The 8,689-nt window shown below is 33.0% G+C and overlaps 1 non-coding gene across 1 annotated transcript; it reads left to right on the forward strand.

Moving 5' to 3' along the window:
• The first annotated feature begins 7,334 nt into the window (after positions 1-7,334).
• Positions 7,335-7,407, forward strand: TRNAT-UGU (transfer RNA threonine (anticodon UGU)). The gene has a single exon. It is a non-coding gene; the product is annotated as a tRNA-Thr (tRNA).
• The last annotated feature ends 1,282 nt before the right edge of the window (positions 7,408-8,689 follow it).

Genomic DNA, 8,689 nt, shown 5'->3' on the forward strand with positions numbered 1-8,689 from the left:
ATTTTTTATTATGTTAGCAAATAATATTTAAGACTAAAAAAAATAATTAGAATTTTTTAGTTGAGTAAAAAAATTCTTTGTAAGTATATCTAATTTTTATATATACTAACTATCATAATATTTAATAGATAGTATTTGTTATAGCAATGACTCAAAATAAATATTAATTCATCAAGATATGTTTGAGCCTAGTAAGACCCCAAACAAGTAAATAAGCCTAATAAGCTTATTGTTAGAATCCCAAAAATCCGATCTAAGTTTATTATTTTAAGGTTCAATACATATAAAGTCTACTATATCTTTTTAAATTGACTCAGATTGAATCTCCATTGCTAATTAAAAATATTAATGGGTATTTATAGGAGCTTGAGCTCCCGTTTAAAAATTAATGTCTCTTGTCTTCTCTCTATCTTTATCGCAAGTCTCATTTAATTATTCTTTAAAAAATACAGATACCTACAAGTATTTATCGATAATCTTTAAAAAATTTATAATAATAATTAAATTTAGATCTTTTAAATAAAAAATTAATAAAATAATAAAAATAATTACCATTAATTTTATAATTTTTATATATAAAATATATGTCATACTCTTTTAATTTTAAAACTAATTAACTTTTTATTTTATCATTTTATCACTTTATTGTTTTCAAAATTTTTTATTAATAGTAATTAATATGACATCAGTTTAGATTGTAAATCCTTTCTCATAATTATTAGATCTTGGTTCAGATCTCAACTAAAAATTGACAAAATGAATGCCATTTTTTAAGGGTTCATCATTAATTTTAAATTTATAATTAATAATTTCTAAATTCTAAATTCAAGGCACATCTTGATACATTGCCATGTGTCAATCTCTACCTTATCTAATGTATAATCTGAAAACCGAATAATACAAGTAACTAAATAATGGAGAATAATCACTACTATAATCTTCCTCTATACTGATCGTGGTTTCGGGCCCAGCGTTAGCCAGGTGGTCGGTAAAGTATGGGACTATTAGTAAAATAGAAAAAATTCTTATTTATTTATTTATTGATTAGTTATTTATGCAATAACCTTTGACACTAATAGACATTGTAATAATTATTCCTAAATATTGAATAAATGAATATATTGTATTACAAACTCAATAAAATCTAACGAAAACATAATTAAAAGGCATAAAACACAATAACTCGATACGTCACTAAATCATGTCATTAAAGACGATAAGTATCTAAATGATTACATAAAAAAATGTCATAAAGGGAAAAAGAAAAACATAGTAAGTACACACTATTATTCATCTATTACCACAAAAAAAATATTATTGACTTAAGTATTAGACTATTTTGTAGGTACCAATACAATACGAATTAAAATCCTAATAACTCATCAATTTAGAAACCTGACTTTAGATATGAACATTTGGCACCGTCTTTAAAAATCCTAGACAATTGACACCATGGCTGATCGCGTAGTTAAATCGATTGTTCACCCAATAACACTCTACAAGGAAAAGCAAAATGGAAATGATGGGCCCACCCAATCCTACTGAGAGGAAAAGTCAGAATCAAAGCCCTTGGCTTTGGTTGCCAAGAAGGTCAAAACGCTGGGGGTTGACACTTTGTGGGTGAAAATTATGTTCATGCTTGGCAAGAAATGCGCCATCACATGCAAGAGTAGTTAGAACGCCAACTTGCAGAACGATAATAATTTTTTTGTTTTGCATCAAAGTCTCTCAAATTCATTCGAATTTTATTTGAAATAATAAAGATGCTAAAATAATTTAAAGTCTAAAGAGAATTTTAATATTAAAATATAACAAAATTTATTAAATTTTAATTAAAAATAACTAAAAAATAAGAAGAAAATAAGTACATACACGATGTTCACGTATCACAATATTAAACTTAAATTGTTCTTTATTCTCAAGCAATTAAAACAATATAAGACTGAGAAAAGAAAAAGAAAACGCCAAAGATTTAAGTGTTTATTTAAGCTCATGTCTAAGTACTAAGTGGGACTAATGACACTTCAATTCTGAATAGGTTTGGCATCTCACTATCCTCACTACAAGAAAACAGCTTTATTGCCACACTTTAAAAGCGTGGTGAAAAGCTGAAAAAGCGTGACGAAAGCTTTTCGCCACGTTTTTTGAGCTACCGCCACGCTTTTGAAAGGGTGGCATCTGAAAGGGTGGCGGTTGCTCTATCACCACGCTTTTTTCAACCTATCGTCACGCTTTTTTTGCCACGCTTTTTTACAAATTGGCACTTTTAAAAGCGTGGCTGTAGGTGGATACGGCCACGCTTTTAAAGCATGGCGACGGGGAGAGATACGGCCACGCTTTTAAAGCGTGGCGATAAAGAGAGATAAAAGCGTGGCGATAAGGAGAGATACGGCCTTTGAAGTTTAGAATTATTGATATCCTTCAACACTAGAACTCGGATGATATTATGGATTCTCTTTATCTTGAAGTTCTAATTGATTCTTGAACACAACTTTTTCTTATCTTTTCCTTGGTGCTTTGCACCTTGAGCCTAGCCGTGATTCTAAGTATTTTGTCCTCAAACTTAACTTGATACAAGAACACCATAAGCACTTAACTGAGGAACTACTTGAGTTCTATTTCTTCTTTTACTTCCTCTTAGTCAATGGTACTCAAAGCCTTTGGCATACTCTGTAATTGCATTTGGTCACGACTCTTGGTGTTTTGTCTCAAGGATTACTTGACACATTTCACCACAAGCATATGGTTAGGGAAAACCACTCTTTCGAGTTTTAGATCAATTTTGACCTTCCTAATCATTGAAGCACAGAATCTTGGACCTTTCTTTTTTTTATTTTTTTTATTATTTTCTTTTTTTTTTTTTGCTTGTTGAGTTTGTTTAAAGAAAGCCCATCTTGATCATCAAACAAAGCTTGCCTCATACCAATGTGTTTTGAATCAAGTGACTGAAATCCAAATATGCCAAGTCCTTCAAAGCCCATGAGAAATTAAAGAAAGAAACCAAAGGCCACAAGCTCTATACAGTGATCATAGAAAGTATTTACTTTCCCTTATGCATTGGTAACTGAAAGTTGGAATTAAATTTGATTTAATTTCATTGAAAGCTTCCACTGAAAGCTTTTCCTCTCTTCTTTTTCCTTTCTCTTTCTTCAGTTACATCATTCATTCAAAGAAAAAGAAAGAAGAAAAATGGAAGGCACAGAAGGAAGATTGTGAAGAAAGGCAAAACAATTTTTGCCAAATCAAAGAAGAAAAAGGCTTCAGTCAAGAAGCAAATCTATCTTGGTCAAAGCACACAAAAAATTTCTTTCCTCTTTTGTGCTACAAAGAGGAACGAAGAAGAAAGCCTCAAAGTCTCAAGTACAGAAGAAGCAAGCATGGAAGAGGTGTTGCCAACCATGGTCAGAAGCTCATCAATGGTCAGAATAAAAACTTGGGACCAAAGTCAAGCTCAATGGTCAAGATTAAAGAAGCTTGAAGAAAAAGGATGAGAAAGAAGATGTGAGCTTGCATGCAACAGTCTCGGTCCTCTCAATCCTCTCTGATAAAGCCGTTGCTACTCTGATGTTGGAAAACAAAGAAAATGTGAGGGTTGAATAAAGCTTCAACCTTGGAAGCTTCACTCTTCTATATTAAGGGTGAACGACCAAGGGTTGAAATCAAGGGGAGTAAGTAAAAAGTACAGAGTTTACTCTCATAGCTACCTAAGCTGTTAGAGTTCTTCTCCTTCATGTAGTTTATTTTGTATTCTTTTTCTCTGTTTTGATCTATCTGAGTCTCATTGTAAAGGCAAACATGATAAGGTTTGTAAGAAAAAGCCAATGAGAGGTAAAAAGTAGTGAGTTAAATAGTAAGAAAAAGCCATAAGATGTCTCAGAGTTTCTTTGTACATCTTTATGTTTTGTGTCATGATCCTGTGGAGATTCCCTTGGAAGTTGGGTTAACACTTTGTTGTTGAAAGCTTGGTTTGAGTCCAAGCCAAATTCAGATTGGGTTTAGAATCTGGATTTGTCCTAGATAGGATTAGGTAGATCATAGGGAAGAATTGGTGTTTGTATTCTTGAAAAAGTGATAGTGAAATTCCATCATTGTTGTGATGGAGACTGGATGTAAGCTACATTGTACCTTGTAGCTGAACTAGAATACATCTAGTGTTATTACTTCTTCCTTTCTACTTTTCTATGTCTGTTACTCAGGAGACAAAAATGAAAATGTCTCTCAGCTGACCACGAGACAAAAGTGAAAATATCTTCTAAGTCTCATTGAGAAATAAAAAGTAATATTCAACAGAAATAGTGGCTAAGATTCACACCCCTTCTCTTAGCTACTGATAACCATCAATTCGTATCAGAGCTTGGTCTCAAAGAGATTAAGATTTGCAGCTTGGAGGAAAGATCCTGATGGCAAACAACATTGGTTCAAATTTGGTGGCATATACTCTGGCAGAAGAACAATCAAGCAACAGACCCCCATTTTTCAATGAAAAAAACTACAGTTACTGGAAGGAAAGAATGAAAATATTTGTTCAATATGTAGATTTCAACATCTGGCATATCATTCTGAATGATCCACAAATTCCAACAAAGACCGGAGCAGATGGTGTGGTTACACCGAAGAATATGATCGAGTGGAACAATGAAGACAGAAAAAATGGAGCTCAATGCCAAAGCTATCAACTTGCTTAATTGTGCTATTAGCTTTGAGGAATTTTGAAGGGTATCTAAATGCAAAATAGTAAAGGAAATATGAGACAAGCTTCAAGTTACTCATGAGGGAACCACTCTAGTCAAATAGAACATAATAGACATGCTGAATAAAGAATACAAAATATTCTCCATGAAGGAAAGAGAAATTATTGATGAAGTGTTTGAACAATTCAACGTCATCATAAATTGCTTGAATGCTATGGGAATCACTCACCCAGAACCTGTGCTAGTGAGGAAAGTTTTGAGAAGTCTCACTAAAGAGTGGGAAACTAAGGTTATAGTAATAGTTGAGAGCAGTGGCATAGATGAAATGACCTATGATGATCTGAGAGAAAATTTACTTGCTTTTGAAAACACTTATTTGAAAAAAAAAAACAAAAAAGAAAGGAATTGTTCTCAAATCAGTCATTGAATCTCTGGATGATGAATCCAGTGATAATTTGTCTAACGATCAGTTTGTTTTGTTTGCTAAAAAATTAAAAAAAAAAGATAAAGATGAAGGAACGAAACAAAGGAAGCAGTTCAAGGAAACAAAAGAGGGATTTAAGCAAAGTCATTTGCCACAACTACAGAGAAGCTGGACATTACAAGTTTGATTGCCCAAGACTGAAGAAAGAAGACAAGCCGAAAGGGCTAAAGAAGAAGGGACTCATGGCGTCATGGAAAGACTTGGAGAATGACTCTGAGGATGAGGAAGAATCAGACAGCAAATCTCAAACTTGTCTCATAGCCGATCAAACAGATGAGGTACGTTTCATTGAACCTACCACTGAAGATCTTCATCTTATGATCGATTATCTCATTAAAAAACTTATATGCTTCTTGAATTAAAATTATGAACTTGAGTCTCAAAATACCATTCTAAAGGTAGAAAATGGTTTTCTCAAAGATAAATTAAGGGAAGCCAAGACTGATGTTGATCTTGTTGAAGAAAATAAGCTGTTAAAGACTGAAATTAAGGGTTGTGAGAAACAACATTCTGTGGTTGCATATTTAAATTGTTTTGAAGAAAATGAAAGGTTGCACAAAGAGGTAAAAGGCCTAAAAGAGGATCTAGTCAACTTTGCTCAAAGTTCTGAAAAATCTAAATCAACTCTTAGCTAGTCAAAAACCTCTTTATGATAAAGCTAGGTTGAGTTTTCACAAAAAATCTGAAATGTTTATTGAAAAATATCCTTTTTCTAATATGTCTTCTACTTCGGATGACATAAGATTTCAAAACCCAACTAATTTGAAAAAACAGCAACCTAAAAGATTCTGTAGGTTATGCAATCGGAATGGTCATTTTCCTATTCAATATTTCATGAGTGAAAGAATGATTGAAGGAAAAGTGTATAAAATAATTGGGAACTACAATGGTCTTGGACAAAAGAGATGGTTTAACATTAAAAGATCCAAAAAGATTTGGATACCTAAGGTCACTTGAGAATTTTTTGTAGATTTGCCTAACATCCAAAAGAAAGGACAACTTGTGGTATTTGGAAAGCGGATACTCTAGACATATGACCGGAAGGTCTACATTCTTCATCAAGCTAGACGAGTATGATGGAGGGCTTGTAAGCTTCGGTGACAATGGAAAAGGAAAGATAATGGTCATAGGTAACGTGGGTAAGAATTTCTTACCCTCCGTAAATGATGTTTTCGTTGTTGATAGTTTGAAACACAACTTGCTAAGCATTAGCCAATTGTGTAATCTTGGATTTTTAGTTATTTTTAGAAAATTGGATTGCTTAGTTGTTTGTGAGAAATCCAGTGATGTTTTGTTTGAGGCAAAAAGATGCAACAATGTGTATGGACTTACTCTAGATGACTTAAAAAGATAAAAAAAGTAACATGTTTTACTTCTTTAGAATCTGAAAAGTGGTTGTGACATAAGAAATTGGGATATGCTAGCATGTACCAAATTTCTAAAATTGTTAAGAAAAATATGGTTAGAGGAATTCCAAATATTAAATTTGACAAAGATATTATTTGTGATGCTTGTCATATAGGCAAACAAACAAAATCTTGTTTTAAACCCAAAGATAGAATTTCTATTAAAAGGCCATTAGAAATATTGCATATTGATCTTTTTGGTCCCACTAGAACTCAAAATTTAGGAGGAAAACACTATAGTTTGGTAGTAGTTGATGATTATTCTAGATATGTATGGGTTCTTTTCTTAACTCATAAAAATGATGCTTTCTATGCCTTTTCTTCACCTTGTAAAAAGATTCAAAATGAAAAGGATTTGAAAATTGTCCACATAAGAAGTGATCATGGAAAAGAATTTGAAAATCAAGATTTTGAAAGCTTTTGTGATGAATTTAGAATTGCACACAATTTTTCATGGCCTAGAACACCTAAAAAAATGGGATTGTTGAAAGAAGAAATAGAAGTCTTCAAAAAATGACTAAGGCAATGCTTTGTGAAAATGATGTTTCAAAATTTTTGTGGGCTGAAGCTGTAAACACAGCTTGTTACATTCTAAATAGAACCATCATTAGAAAAGGTTTGAAAAAAACCCTTTATGAGCTATGAAAAGGAACTCCTTCTAATCTTAAGTACTTTCATATTTTTGGATTCAAATGTTTTGTACTTAACAACAAAGAAAATAATTCCTATGCATGCGTATTTTCTTTTATATGAGCCTGCTTAGCTCAGAGGTTAGAGCATCGCATTTGTAATGCGATGGTCATCGGTTCGATTCCGATAGCCGGCTTTTCTCTTTTTGTTGTTGTTTTATTTTTTAAAAATGGATAATGTCTTTTTTTTCTTAGAAAATTTGATCCAAAATCTTATGAAGGTATATTTGTTGGGTATTCAACCACTAGCAAAGCTTATAGAGTTTACCTTAAAGAACATAGAACCATTGAAGAGTCCATACATGTATCTTTTTATGATGCTTACTCCATACCCAGTGCTATTTTAGATGATGATGCAGGAAGTGAAGCAAGTCCTCAAGAAAATCAAGCAAATCCCAAATCTATTCGTCAGGGTCAAGCTGAAGCCTCATCTCAAAAGCCACATGAATGGAAGTTTTTGAAGAATTATCCTCATGAGTTCATCATTAGAGATCCTTCACAAGGCATGACCACTAGATCCTCAAGGAAGAAGCAAGTGGAAGCAAGCAATGTTGCTTTCTTATCCCAATTAGAACTTCTAAATGTGAAACAAGCTCTAGAAGATCCCTCATGGGTGAAGGCCATGGAAGAAGAGCGAAATCAATTTGAAAAGAATGAAGTTTGGACACTTGTACCACACACAAATGGTAAAAAGGTAACCAGTACCAAGTGAATTTTCAAAAATAAATTGGGTGAGGATGGTAGTGTTGTTCGTAACAAGGCTAGATTAGTGGCCCAATGTTACGATCAAGAGGAAGGCATTGACTTTGATGAGTCATTTGTCCTGGTGGCAAGAATGGAAGCAATTCGGTTACTTCTTGCCTATGCTGCCCACAAGGGTTTTAAAATGTTCCAAATGGATGTCAAATGTACCTTTTTAAATGGATATATTGACAAAGAAGTATTTGTGGCACAACCCCCCAATTTTGAAAACAAAGATTTTCCTGATCCTTTTTTTAAACTCTCAAAGGCCCTTTATGGTCTTAGGCAAGCTCCAAGAGCATGGTATGAAAGGCTTATTGCCTTTTTGTTGCAAAATGAGTTTCAAGGGGGCACCACCGATACTACTCTATTCATAAAGGAATCTAATGATGACATATTACTTGTCCAAATTTATATAGATGATATTATGTTTGGAACGGCAAATGAATCCTTGTGTGAAGAGTTTGGAAAACTAATGACTAGTGAGTTTAAAATGAGTTTGATAGGAGAATTAACATTCTTTCTTGGACTTCAAATCAAACAAACTCCCAGTGGTATTTTTATTCACCAAGGAAAATATGCCAAAGAACTAATTAAGAAATTTGGTGTAGAATGCTCCAAACCAATGGGTACTCCCATGCATCCAAACACTAAACTTGACAAGGATGAGAATGGCAA

The sequence above is a fragment of the Arachis duranensis genome, chromosome 4, assembly GCF_000817695.3.
Source record: "Arachis duranensis cultivar V14167 chromosome 4, aradu.V14167.gnm2.J7QH, whole genome shotgun sequence".
Taxonomy (NCBI): Eukaryota; Viridiplantae; Streptophyta; class Magnoliopsida; order Fabales; family Fabaceae; genus Arachis; species Arachis duranensis.